The sequence below is a fragment of the Oncorhynchus keta genome, chromosome 10, assembly GCF_023373465.1.
Source record: "Oncorhynchus keta strain PuntledgeMale-10-30-2019 chromosome 10, Oket_V2, whole genome shotgun sequence".
NCBI classification, from domain to species: domain Eukaryota; kingdom Metazoa; phylum Chordata; class Actinopteri; order Salmoniformes; family Salmonidae; genus Oncorhynchus; species Oncorhynchus keta.
This window is the reverse complement of record NC_068430.1, coordinates 83,111,085-83,126,308: the sequence shown is the minus strand read 5'-3', so window position 1 is coordinate 83,126,308 and position 15,224 is coordinate 83,111,085. Positions and strand designations below refer to the sequence as shown.

Sequence of the window (15,224 nt, the reverse complement as noted above, 5' to 3'; positions counted from 1 at the left end):
TCACCGACAACGATGAGACAGCCTATAGGTAGGAGGTCAGAGACCTGGCAGTGTGGTGCCAGGACAACAACCTCTCCCTCAATGTGAGCAAGACAAAGGAACTAGTCGCGGACAACAGGAAAAGGCTGACTGAACTGGCCCCCATTATCATCGACGGGGCTGTATTGAAGCGGGTCAAGAGTTTCAAATTCCTTGGTGTCCACATCACCAGCGAACTATCATGGTCCAAACACACCAAGACAGTCGTGAAGAGGGCACGACAACACCTTTATGCCCTCAGGAGACTGAAAAGATTCGACATGGGTCCCCCAGATCCTCAAAACGTTCTACAGCTGCACCATCAAGAGCATCCTGACCGGTTGCATCACTGCCTGGTATGGAAACTGTTTGCTGAGCTCTTTTTCAGGTTTGGTCGATATAGGACTCGTTTTACTGTGGATATAGATACTTTTGTACCTGTTTCCTCCAGCATCTTCACAGGGGCCTTTACTGTTGTTCTGGGATTGATTTGCACTTTTCACACCAAAGTACGTGCTTCTCTCGGAGACAGAACGCATCTCCGTCCTGAGTGGTATGATGGCTGCGTGGTCCCATGGTGTTTATACTATTGTTTGTACAGATGAACGTGGTGCCTTCAGGCATTTGGGAATTGCTCCCAAGGATGAACCAGACTTGTGGAGGTCTACACATTTTTTTCTGAGGTCTTGGCAGATTTCTTTTGATTTTCCCATGATGTCAAGCAAAGAGGCACTGAGTTTGAAGGTCGGCCTTGAAATACATCCACAGATACACCTCCAATTGACTAAAATGATGTCAATTAGCCTATCAGAAGCTTCTAAAGCCATGACATCATTTTCTGGAATTTTCCAAGCTGTTTGAAGACACAGTCTACTTCTGACCCACTGCAATTGTGATACAGTGAATTATAAGTGAAATAATCTATCTGTAAACAATTGTTGGAAAAATGACTTGTGTCATGCACAAAGTAGATGTCCTAACCGACTTGCCATAACTATAGCTTGTTAACAACACATTTGTCGAGTGGTTGAAAAATTAGTTTTAATGACTCCAACCTAAGTGTATGTAAACTTCCGACTTCAACTGTATATACTGCTTTGATATACTTGTTGTTCCTCTGCATTCGACTGTGTGGGATCAAATTGGAGCTGCAATAATCAAATCAAATCAAATGTATTTATATAGCCCTTTGTACATCAGCTGATATCTCAAAGTGCTGTACAGAAACCCAGCCTAAAACCCCAAACAGCAAGCAATGCAGGTGGAGAAGCACGGTGGCTAGGAAAAACTCCCTAAAAAGGCCAAAACCTAGGAAGAAACCTAGAGAGGAACCAGGCTATGTGGGGTGGCCAGTCCTCTTCTGGCTGTGCCGGGTGGAGATTATAACAGAACATGGCCAAGATGTTCAAATGTTCATAAATGACCAGCATGTTCGAATAATAATAAGGCAGAACAGTTGAAACTGGAGCAGCAGCACGGCCAGGTGGACTGGGGACAGCAAGGAGTCATCATGTCAGGTAGTCCTGGGGCATGGTCCTAGGGCTCAGGTCCTCCGAGAGAGAGAAAGAAAGAGAGAAGGAGAGAATTAGAGAACGCACACTTAGATTCACACAGGACACCAAATAGGACAGGAGAAGTACTCCAGATATAACAAACTGACCCTAGCCCCCCGACACAAACTACTGCAGCATAAATACTGGAGGCTGAGACAGGAGGGGTCAGGAGACACTGTGGGTCAGAGACGGATATTGTCGTGGAGGAGGAGCATCAGCGTAGCCAGGGAGTGAAGCAGTGACAGGACTATGATACAGCTCACTTCACAACCAGAGATTACCCGGTTAGAACAATTCAGCAGATGTGGTTTGATTCCATCTCCATCCCAGAGCATCATAAATCCCAATTGACTTTAGGCTGCACGTATGTCTGGCAAAACTACTTGGCTTGCACATACTGAGTCGTTTTACAGAACAAAATATATTGGATCAAAAGTTACTATCAAATCCTCCAAAGGCCCTGGTAAAAATACAGTTTATTCAACTGCTTAACTTAAGGAGTCAAATCAATTTTCGCCTGCAACGACATAATCAAATCTAACTGCCTGTAGCTCAGGCCCTGAAGCAAGAATATGCATATTCTTGGTACCATTTGAAAGGAAACACTTTGAAGTTTGTGGAAATATGAAAGAAATGTAGGAGAATATTACACAATAGATCTGGTAAAAGATCATTCAAAGAAAAAAACAACCATTCTTTTGTATTTTTTTTGTACCATCATCTTTGAAATGCAAGAGAAAGGCCATAATGTATTATTCCAGGCCTGTTGCAATATACATTTTGGACACTAGGTGGCAGCAGTGTATGTGCAACATGTTAGACTGATCCGATGAACCATTGTATTTCTGTTCAAAATGTTGTATCAAAATTGCACAAATATGCCTAATTTGTTTATTAATACCTTTTTATGTTCAAAATTGTGAAGGAAATAATTGGCTTGTTTTTTGCTCTGACATGCACTGTCAACTGTGGGACCTTATATAGGCGGGAGTGTGCCTTTCCAAATCCTATACAATCAATTTAATTTACCACAGGTGGACTCCAGTCAATTTGTAGAAACATCTCAAGGATGATACATGGAAACAGGATGCATCTGAGCTCAATTTCGGGTCTCATAGCAAAGGGTCTGAATACTTATGTAAATAAGGTATTTTTTTGCTATGTCATTATGGGAAATTCTGTGAAGATTGAAGAGGAATTTACTTAATTTTAATCCATTTTAGAATAAGACTGTAACGTAACAAAATGTGGAAAAAGGGAAGGGGTCTGAATACTTTCCGAAGGCACTGTATTGCTGTGGAAGCTGGATGTATTTCTGACTCGCCTGTTTCTGAACATGGACATATTGGGCTTGTAAATGATCTGTTGATTTAGTTTGCTTCCTGTAACACTGCCATCGACTGTATGGGATCAACTTGGAGTTTAATGAACAGCTCAGCAGGTTTGATACCATCTCTATGAGGAGGGTCATAAAGCAATCCAAAACTACTTTAGGCTGCATGTATTTCTGACACCCAGTTCTGGATCATGGTCATGTTTGGAGAAGGTCACTAGGCAGAGGGGTAATAACTGTGGACTTGTTAGTCCAAAGATCTGTAAAGCTAGCTGAAAAACAAAACAACTCCCCATTTGATCCAAGTGTTTATCCTTGTAAATGTATTAGATTAATATTCCACTGACATTACACTGCATGCTGAAAGGGGGCGCACAGAGAGATCCAATACAGGCCAGCACATTATTTTGACCTTATTAGTCGACCATGAGGTCCTCACATTGCTGACACCATCATAGATTTACAGCAAGATATGTGACCTGGAAAATAAGATCTGAATTAACCAAGCCAAGATTGGATGTTTTGTAGGTCCATGCCACAGCATGTGACATTTGAAATCCAGATATAGACTTTAGTGGCTTTGACATTTTAATAGATTGAATCATATAAAATGAAATGCTGACGTGATCCAAGACTCTGGGGCGTCTCAGGCCAACTACTTTGCAGGTCGTTTTACAGAACAAAATGTATTGGATTAGCAGTTACTATCCGATCCCCCCAAGGCCCTGCTAAAATACAAATGTACAATCACAGTTTTATAATGACAGTTTACTTTGCTTAATAACATTTGACAGTTTATAATAGTATATCAGGGGCCTGCAACTCCTGTTCTGGACAGCCCATCCACATGGAGTGCAGGCTTTTATTCCATACCAGCACTAACACAGTGGTTTCAGCTAAATCAAATGATCATAACCTTCAATTTAGCCCTTAATTACTAGAAATCAGGTTGGGAGCCATGAGTTGGGAGCCATCAGCCAATAAAGAAGAATATAATTGACTACTCTAAAATGATAGCCTCAATGGCACTGCCCATGATGTCACAGCCACTATAATGGCACAGATACAAATATGAGTCCTCTATCTATCTGTTGTTAACACGCATATCTGCCCTCTCATTGGCTAAAATGGTCCCACCTAATCTCACCTCCTCTCGCCTGCCTTCCATCTTTGAAGACATGTATTTCCATTGTTAGAGTGGTCACTCAAATTTCTTGACAATGTAAACATTCTTTGGCAAAATCAACTGTTTGGAAGGGTCATGCCACTCCCCTATCAAACCTGACTCCCATCCTCCAAACCTGTTACCACTCCCCTATGTTACCACTCCCCTATCCTCCAAACCTCCTAATGAAACGTCCCTATCCTCCAAACCTGTTACCACTCCCCTATCCTCCAAACCTGTTCCCACCTCCAAACCTGTTACCACTCCCCTACCTCCAAACCTGTTACCCCTATCCTCCAAACCTGTTACCACTCCCCCTATCCTCCAAACCTGTTACCACTCCCCTATCCTCCAAACCTGTTACCACTCCCCTATCCTCCAAACCTGTTACCACTCCCCTATCCTCCAAAACCTGTTACCACCTCCAAACCTGTCCCTATCCTCCAAACCTGTTACCACGCCTGTTACCTCCCCTATCCTCCAAACCTGTTACCACTCCCCTACCAAACCTGTTACCCCCCTATCCTCCAAACCTGTTACCACTCCCCTATCCTCCAAACCTGTTACCCCCCCTATCCTCCAAACCTGTTACCCCCTACCTCCCCTATCCTCCAAACCTGTTACCACTCCCCTATCCTCCAAACCTGTTACCACTCCCCTAAACCTCCTCCAAACCTGTTACCAAACCTCCCCCCCTATCCTCCAAACCTGTTACCACTCCCCTATCCTCCAAACCTCCTCCAAAACCTGTTACCACTCCCCAAACCTATCCTCCAAACCTGTTACCTCCCCCTATCCTCCAAACCTGTTACCCCCCCTATCCTCCAAACCTGTTACCACTCCCCTATCCTCCAAACCTGTTACCACCCCTCCCCCTGTTAATCACCTCTCCTCTGCCTTTTTCCAAACCTGTTACCCCCCTTTCATTTCCATATAGAAGTGGTTCACTGCAAACCTGTTACAGTTAGGATCAATGTCCAAACCTGTTACCACTCCCCTATCCTCCAAACCTGTTACTTGAAACCTTTCACTCCTCCAAACCTGTTACCACTCCCCTATCAAACCTGTTACCACTCTAAACCTAAAGTCCCAACATCATTTGTGCACGTGGTACATTTCCTTGATAAGTCACACTGCAAAAGGGTAGACAATTGGCCTCAAGCTAATGTCTCATAGGCAGTTGTTTGTCTAACGTTTTAAACTACAATTTTATGTTTCTACATTTCCACAACCTAACCTTCCTATCGGCCTTAACAAGCCCCAACTCCAAATCCTAAACCTTAATCAACCTCAATCAAACCCTCCCCTCATGTTGCTCTGTGTTCCTGTTCCGCTGTGTAATACATACAGAACCTGGATTCTTAATCTCAATCTCCTCATTGTATTCTGACCAATGAAAACATCTTATTTGGGGGGATTTGCCTGTATTGTATTGTTAGGTATTACTGCACTGATAGGAACAGAAGTGTTTCGCTGCACCTGTGATAACATGTGTAAAATATGTGCTACGTGACCAATAACATTTGATTTACAATTAATCATGATCTCAATTTAGCCCTCAATTACTTGAAATCAGGTCCAGTATGTTAGTGCTGGAGTGGAAGAAATACAATTCAGACCTGAGTAAACCAATTTCAAATATTTCACAATGCTTTCAAATAGACATTTCAGTTCACCTCCTGAATTGACTTGAAATTACCCCTGATCTGCATTGTGAGAAGGTCCTTGGTTGTAAAGTCAGTTGAGGTCTTTGTGGCCAAATGCACAGTTGTCTAGTTGGGTATGACAGCTGCACATATCCCAGAGGGTAACTTCTGCCCAGAGCAAGTTTGGAGCTTAGAGAAATATCTTCCTCAAATACAAAAACACAGGTCATATATCATGCAAGATCTTTGCACATTAAAATAACTTCATGTCATAAACATTTAGTTTGCATGGTGATAATTTTCTCTCCACCCACAAACACAGCAAGTAAATATATTGTCTAATAACAGTGGTATCAGTGCCAGAATTAGGCTGTGTTGGCAGATATACCAAACAATAAACCTTGGCTGCAGTGAAGACGAGATCACAGTCCAAGAACTGAAAAGGCTTTGATGGGATCCTTCCAGATGGTCACCCTGCTCAACTAGTGTATCCAGCAGATATGGGGCTTCTTGTACTGATGTGCTGTGTGGACACTGGGCATAAAGAATGAATCAATATCAATACATAATAGTAGATAAGGTAATCCAAGTAATAACAATAACCCTAGAGAGGGAACAAATTAATGAAACGGATGGCGTTTAAACCCATTCTGACACAAAGAGAAGAGTCAGGTGCTGTATGTTCCCAGCCCATGTCCCCAGGTGTGAGAGACAGAGACCTACACAATCTATACATACATGCACTTTGCTATATGTCCCCAGCCCATGTCCCCAGGTGTGAGAGACAGAGACCTACACAATCTATACATACATGCACTTTGCTATATGTCCCCAGCCCATGTCCCCAGGTGTGAGAGACAGAGACCTACACAATCTATACATACATGCACTTTGCTATATGTTCCCAGCCCATGTCCCCAGGTGTGAGAGACAGAGACCTACACAATCTATACATACATGCACTTTGCTATATGTCCCCAGCCCATGTCCCCAGGTGTGAGAGACAGAGACCTACACAATCTATACATACATGCACTTTGCTATATGTCCCCAGCCCATGTCCCCAGGTGTGAGAGACAGAGACCTACACAATCTATACATACATGCACTTTGCTATATGTTCCCAGCCCATGTCCCCAGGTGTGAGAGACAGAGACCTACACAATCTATACAATTGAGCTCAGGTGCATCCTGTTTGCATTGATTATTCATTGGAGTCCACCTGTGGTACTTTCAATTGGTTGAACATGATTTGGAAAGGCCTGTCTACATAAAGTCCCACAGTTGACAGTGACAGGATCGTATCGAAGCACAGATCTGGGGAAGGGTACCAAAAAATGTCTGCAGCATTGAAGGTCCCCAAGAACACAGTGGCCTCCATCATTCTTAAATGGAAGAAGTTTGGAACCGGGAGACCAGTCAGGATCAAGGCAAAGATGAACGGAGAAAAGTACATAGAGATCCTTGATGAAAACCTGCTCCAGAGCACTCAGGACCTCAGACTGGGGTGAAGGTTCACCTTCCAACAGGACAACGACCCTAAGCACACATCCAAGACAACGCAGGAGTGGCTTCTGGACAAGTATCTGAATGTCCTTGAGTGGCCCAACCAGAGCCAGGACTTGAACCCAAATGAACATTCCTGGAGAGACATGAAAAATAGCTGTGTAAAATGTTCCACGATGATAGTTCAGCAAAGCTAAAAGCACTCCTACCGAACTCTGTTCTTTTGTTGGGAACATTGTATAAAATGACTTCCTACCGAACTCTGTTCTTTTGTTGGGAACATTGTATAAAATGACTTCCTACCGAACTCTGTTCTTTTGTTGGGAACATTGTATAAAATGACTTCCTACCAAACTATGTTCTTTTGTTGGGAACATTGTATAAAATGACTTCCTACCGAACTCTGTTCTTTTGTTGGGAACATTGTATAAAATTATATCCTACCAAACTCTGTTCTTTTGTTGGGAACATTGTATACAATGACTTCCTACCAATCTCTGTTCTTTTGTTGGGAACATTGTATATAATGACTTCCTACCGAACTCTGTTCTTTTGATGGGAACATTGTATAAAATTATATCCTACCAATCTCTGTTCTTTTGTTGGGAACATTGTATATAATGACTTCCTACCGAACTCTGTTCTTTTGATGGGAACATTGTATATAATGACTTCCTACCGAACTCTGTTCTTTTGATGGGAACATTGTATAAAATTACTTCCTACCAAACTCTGTTCTTTTGTTGGGAACATTAAATAAAATGCTAGATATAAGAGGGCTCTGACATAGTTTTTTTTTCAAGTTTAGTTTTCAGGGAACATGTGGCTTTATAAAATTCTTCCTCAAAATATGCCACATTTTCAGTACTTGAGAACAAATGAGCAAACCCCTTCTACCATTCATTAAGTGCCTGTGTGTTATCAGAGTTTAACCCCCCTGCCCCCTCTCTCTTCTCGGAATTCCAATGGAACTTTTTTGTCGTTGTTTTGTTGTTCCTAACTTATTAGGTTCCAGAACTGTAGAGTATTTCATATCTGTATCTACTCACGGTGTAATAACTGCCCTCTCTGATATCTGTGTTAGAATAGGCAGTATTTTATAAAACACATACTTTCTAAGATGGCCTCTTGTTTTCGTGGATTTACACTGTGTAAATATGGGCTCCTCACATTACAGACAGTCCCTTAACTTAACATATTTTCCCATTTCATTGAAGTCATTTAGCAGATGCTCTTATCACAGAGGGATTTACAGTAGTGAGTGCATACATTTTCATATTTGTTTGTACTGGTCCCTCTAGAGGAATTGAACCCACAGCCCTGGCATTGTAAGTGTCATGCTCTACCAACTGAGTCACACAGGACCAAACTATTACACCAAATGTTTCATATCACACGTGTAATGTTTCAATGAGTTCTAACAGTGTTCTTGGTGCCGTTTCAGACCAGAGGAAATCATTTGCCATGTTTATTTTCTTACTTTTATCCCTTTGCAGGGGATGATTATGTTGCCCCGAGTGATGCTCTGTGGTCTCAGAAACTTCATGGCCAAACAGAAAAGGTCATAAATAAAAGGTCATCATTGAAGCCAGCTCAGCTGCTAAGCAGTTCACTTCAGAGTGTAATAAACGTTTGAGGCAGTTATATCGCTGTCAGCAATATGAGTGGATAAGATTATTGAAATACTGTACTGGTGATATGTGTCATAAGAATCCTACTGGACCGTTTTAGCCAACTGAAATGTGAGACAAATAAAAGTGCCTCCAGAATCTTCAATAGGAACATGGGTCCTTCCACATAATGAGACCCTTTTGGGTAGTAAAACATGGGTCCTTCCACATAATGAGACCCTTTTGGGTAGTGAAACATGGGTCCTTCCACATAATGAGACCCTTTTGGGTAGTGAAACATGGGTCCTTCCACATAATGAGACCCTTTTGGGTAGTGAAACATGGGTCCTTCCACATAATGAGCCCCTTTTGGGTAGTGAAACATGGGTCCTTCCACATAATGAGACCCTTTTGGGTAGTGAAACATGGGTCCTTACACATAATGAGACCCTTTTGGGTAGTGAAACATGGGTCCTTCCACATAATGAGCCCCTTTTGGGTAGTGAAACATGGGTCCTTACACATAATGAGACCCTTTTGGGTAGTGAAACATGGGTCCTTCCACATAATGAGACCCTTTTGGGTAGTGAAACATGGGTCCTTCCACATAATGAGCCCCTTTTGGGTAGTGAAACATGGGTCCTTCCACATAATGAGCCCCTTTTGGGTAGTGAAACATGGGTCCTTACACATAATGAGACCCTTTTGGGTAGTGAAACATGGGTCCTTCCACATAATGAGACCCTTTTGGGTAGTGAAACATGGGTCCTTCCACATAATGAGCTTTTGGGTTGTGAAACTTGGAATGAAAACGTTTTTTCACCTAATTTTAACATTCCATCAGAAAGAGAACAAGTTCAACTTAATAAAACACATGTTTTCCCATCTCAAGAGGTTCAACTAAATAAATACTATAATAAGTGCATATTAAGTGCCAAATAAGATATCAGGGTGGACCGTAACAGGGTCATCTGAAATCAGCCCTGATGTAAGGCGTGCGTGTAAGGCGATAGAGAAGTCAGGCGCAGGAGAGCAAAGACTGTGTTCCAACTGCGCAGTTTAATGATAAAAATCACCGTGAACAAAACAATAATCATAATGGGACAAAACCCCAGACATAACGTGCACAAGCACTTACAAAAAACAATACCGGACAAGGACATGTGGGGAACAGAGGGTTTAAATACACAACATGTAATTGATGGGATTGAAACCAGGTGTGTGGGAAGACAAGACAAAACAAATGGAAAATGAAAGGTGGATCGGCGATGGCTAGAAGACCGGTGACGTCGACCGCCAAACGTCGCCCGAACAAGGAGAGGAACCGACATGCGGAGAAAGTCGTGACACATGAGTCCCCTCGTGACAAGCTTGCGGAGTGCAACAGGGAAGGGCAATTGAAAGCAAGCTTCACAAAAAATGTTTTATTGGGAAAACATTTCAAGCCTGTCTATCTATGGGTAACAGGTTTGACATGTTATTCTCGACCCGCTCAGTTTTCCACCACAAAATGGCCAAAAAGAGTAGAACCTTCTTTTACACCTCGATTTGACTGTTAGATAATCAATGTTTGCTTTGAAAAAAATATTTTAAATTAACAGATTCATCATATTTAAACGAGAGTTCAGTTCACTTTGACCTTAAAATGAATCACATGACATAAATAATAAATCTTCCAACATGCATTTGTCAAAACAACCAAATAACTTGCAATGATACAATTATGATGAAAACTTGGAGACATTTTGGGGTTAAAATCTTCCTAGAAGTCACAGAGTTGCACATGGGGACAGCAAATCAGAGCACTTCATTTCATATAACAGGCTTTTAAAAAGCAATATTGGTGCACGATGCATACTTAAAATATCAAAGATATGCTAAATATCAAATAGATACTAATGGGACAACTATCAAACTGTAAATTAATACGCTACATGACCAAAAGTGTGTGAACACCTGCTCGTAGCACATCTCATTCCAAAATTATGGGCATTTATATGAAGTAAGTCTCCACTTTACTACTATAACAGCCTCCACTCTTCTGGGTAGGCTTTCCAATAGATGTTGGAACATTACTGCTATAACAGCCTCCACTCTTCTGGGAAGGCTTTCCAATAGATGTTGGAACATTACTGCTATAACAGCCTCCACTCTTCTGGGAAGGCTTTCCAATAGATGTTGGAACAGTGCTACTATAACAACCTCCACTCTTCTGGGAAGGCTTTCCAATAGATGTTGGAACAGTGCTACTATAACAACCTCCACTCTTCTGGGAAGGCTTTCCAATAGATGTTGGAACAGTGCTACTATAACAACCTCCACTCTTCTGGGAAGGCTTTCCAATAGATGTTGGAACATTGCTGAAGGGAACTTACTTCCATTCAGCCACAAGAGCACTAGTGAGGTCGGCAGTGATGTTCAAACACCCAAAGGTGCTTGATGGAGTTGAAGTCAAGTTCTTCCACACCGATCTTGACAAACCATTTCTGTATGGGGCTCGCTTTGTGCACAGGGGCAGTGTCATGCTGAAACAGGAAATGGCCTTCCCCAAACTTTTGCCACAACGTTGGGAGAACAGAATCATCTAGAATGTCATTGTATACTGTATCCTTAAGATTTCCCTTCACTGGAACTAAGGGGCCTAGCCCGAACCATGAAAAGACCCCCAGACCATTATTTCTCATCCACCAAACTTTACAGTTGGCACTACGCATTCGGGCAGGTCGCGTTCCTGCCAAACACAGATTCGTCCATCGGACTGCCAGACGGTGAAGCGTGTTTCATCACTCCAGAGAATGCATTTCCACTGCTCCATTGGCGGCGAGCTTTACACCACTCCAGTTGGCATTGGGCATGGTGATCTTAGGCTTGTGTGCTGCTGCTCGGCCATGACTACCCATTTCATGAAGCTTCCGACGAACAGTTCTCGTGCTGACGTTGCCTCCTAAGGCAGTTTGGAACTCGATAGCGGGTGATGCAACTGAGGGCAGACGATTTTTACGTGCATCAGCTCTCGGCGGTACCGTTCTGTGTTCTTTTGTGGCCTACCACTTCGCGACTGAGCCATTGTCACTCCTAGACATTTCCACTTCATAATAAAAGCACTTACAGTTGATCGGGGCAGCTCTAGCAGGGCAAAAATGTGATGAACTGACTTGTTGGAAAGGTGGCATCCTATGACGGTGCCACGTTGAAAGTCACTGAGCTATTCAGTAAAGCCATTCTACTGACAATGTTTGTCTATGGAGATTTCATGGCTGTGTTCTCGATTTTATACACCTGTCAGCATTGGGTGTGGCTTGAAATAGCCAAATCTATTAATTTTAAGGGGGGTTTACATACTTTTATGCATGTATGCATGTATGTATGTATGTATGTATGTATGTATGTATGTATGTATGTATGTATGTATGTATGTATGTATGTATGTATGTGTGTGTATAGTTTAACTACGCATTAGAATTTGCAGTTTTTTGAGGTGTAGTTAAAAGCCTCAGTGTTTCTGTTCTAGCTTCATATTATTCATATAATATTGTTCCATCAGGGTGATAAGTCATACTAAGCAAAGCACGAGGTAACGGCCAACTCCGTCACAAGCATGAGGTGAGGAGACAGTTCAGCTTACAAGCTAAATCATAGTGTTTACAAGCTAAATCATAGTGTTTACAAGCTCAATCATAGAAATAATATGTGTACCAGAACTCAGGATAAGACCCAGATGCAGACAGCAAGAATCACAGATGTTTACTGACCGAACGGGGCAGGCAAAAGATAGGCCAAGGGCAGGCAGAGGTTCGTAATCGGGTCAGAGTCAGGCAGGTACGGAATGGCAGGCAGAGGTTCGTAATCGGGTCAGAGTCAGGCAGGTACGGAACGGCAGGCAGAGGTTCGTAATCGGGTCAGAGTCAGGCAGGTACGGAGAGGTTCGTAATCGGGTCAGAGTCAGGCAGGTACGTAACGGAACGGCAGGCAGAGGTTCGTAATCGGGTCAGAGTCAGGCAGGTACGGAACGGCAGGCAGAGGTTCGTAATCGGGTCAGAGTCAGGCAGGTACGGAACGGCAGGCAGAGGTTCGTAATCGGGTCAGAGTCAGGCAGGTACGGAACGGCAGGCAGAGGTTCGTAATCGGGTCAGAGTCAGGCAGGTACAGAACGGCAGGCAGAATGGTCAGAACCGGGGAAACTACGAAACTTGAGCGGACAGGAAGATGGGAAAGCACACTGGTAAGACCTGACAAAACAAACTGGTAAAGACAAACAGAGAACACAGGTATAAATGCACAGGTGATAATGGGGAAGATGGGTGACAGCTGGAGGGGGTGGAGACAAGCACAAAGACAGGTGAAACCGATCAGGGTGTGACAAGGTGAACATACAGTACCAGTCAAAAGTTTGGACACCTACTCATTCTAGGGTTTTTCTTTATTTTTAGTATTTTCTACATTGTAGAATAATAGTGAAGACATCAAAACTATTAATTAACAATAGTTATTTGTAGTAATCATGTAGTAACCATAAAAGTGTTAAAGAAATCAAAAATAGATTTTAGATTTTAGATTTTTCAAAGTAGCCACCCTTTGCCTTGATGGCAGCTTTGCACACTCTTGGCATTCTCTCAATCAGCTTCACCTGGAATGCTTTTCCAACAGTCTTGAAGGAGTTCCCACATATGCTGAGCACTTATTGGCTGCTTTTCCTTCACTCTGCGGTCCAACTCATCCCAAACCATCTCAATTGGGTTCTGGTCGGGTGATTGTGGAGGCCAGGTCATCTGATGCAGCACTCCATCACTCTCCTTCTTGGCCAAATAGCCCTTACACAGCCTGGAGGTGTGTTGGGTCATTGTCCTGTTGAAAAACAAATGATAGTCCCACTAAGCGCAAACTAGATGGGATGGCGTATAGCTGAAGGGAAAGGGAAGGGAAGGGGGATACCTAGTCAGTTGTACAACTGAATGCATTCAACTGAAATGTGTCTTCGACATTTAACCCAACCCCTCTGAATCAGAGAGGTGCGGAGGATTGCCTTAATCACCATCCACATCTTCGGCGCCTGGGGAACTGCCTTGCTCAGGGGAAGAATGACATATTTTTACCTTGTCAGCTCGCGGATTCGATCCAGCAACATTTTGGTTACTGGCCCAATACAAGAATGCAGTGGTAGCCATGCTGGTTAGGTGAGCCTTGGATTCTCAATAAATCACTGACAGTATCACCAGCAAAGCCCCCCCACACCATCACACCTCCTCCTCCATGCTTCATGGTGGGAACCACACATGCAGAGATCATCCGTTCACCTACTCTGTGTCTCACAAAGACATGGCGGCTGAAACAAAAAATCTCAAATTTGGACTCATCAGACCAAAGGACAGATTTACACTGATCTAATGTCCATTGTGCATGTTTCCTGGCCCAAGCAAGTCTCTTCTTATTGGAGTTCTTTAGTAGTGGTTTCTTAGCAACAATTGGAACATGAAGGCCTGATTCACACAGTCTCCTCTGAACAGTTGATGTTGAGAAGCGTCTGTTACTTTAACTGTGAAACATATATTTGGGCTGCAATCTGAGGCTGGTAACTCTTAATGAATTTATTCTCTGCAGCAGATGTAACTCTGGGTCTTCCTTTCCTGTTGCGGTCCTCATGAGAGCCAGTTTCATCACAACACTTGATGGTTTTTGCTACAGAAATGTTCTGCATTGACTGACCTTCATGTCTTAAAGTAATGATGGACTGTCATTTCTCTTTGATTATTTGAGCTGCTCTTGCCACAAAATGGACTTGGTCTTTTACCAAATAGGGCTTCTGTATACCACCCCTACCTTGTCACAACACAACTGTTCGGCTCAAACATATTAAGAAGGAAAGAAATTCCACAAATTAACTTTTAACAAGGCACACCTGTTAATTCAAATGCATTCCAGGTGACTACCTCATGAAGCTGGTTGAGAGAATGCCAAGAGTGTGCAAAGCTGTCATCAAGGCAAAGGGTGGCTACTTTGAAGAACCTCAAATATAAAACATTTAGATTTGTTTAACACTTCTTTGGTTACTACATGATTCCATATGCATTATTTCATAGTTTGGATGTCTTCACTATCAATCAATAATTCAAATTGATTTAGAAACCCATTTTTTTTTACATCAGCCAATGTCACAAAGTACTATACAGAAATCCAGCTTAAACCCCCAAACAGCAAGCAACGCAGATATAGAAGCACGGTGGCTAGGAAAAACTCCCTAGAAAGGCAGGAACCTAGGAAGAAACCTAGAGAGGAACCAGGCTCTGAGGGGTGGCCAGTCCTCTTCTGGCTGTGCCGGGTGGAGATTATAACAGAACATGGCCAAGATGTTCAAACGTTCATAGATGACCAGCAGGGTCAAATAATTATCACAGT

General features: G+C 42.7%; 1 protein-coding gene across 36 annotated transcripts in view; it reads left to right on the top strand.

Annotated features, from left to right (window-relative positions):
• The window catches only part of LOC118383727 (myosin heavy chain, fast skeletal muscle-like), a 144,971-nt gene that overhangs the window by 109,751 nt on the left and 19,996 nt on the right, over positions 1 to 15,224 (top strand). The window lies entirely within an intron of this gene.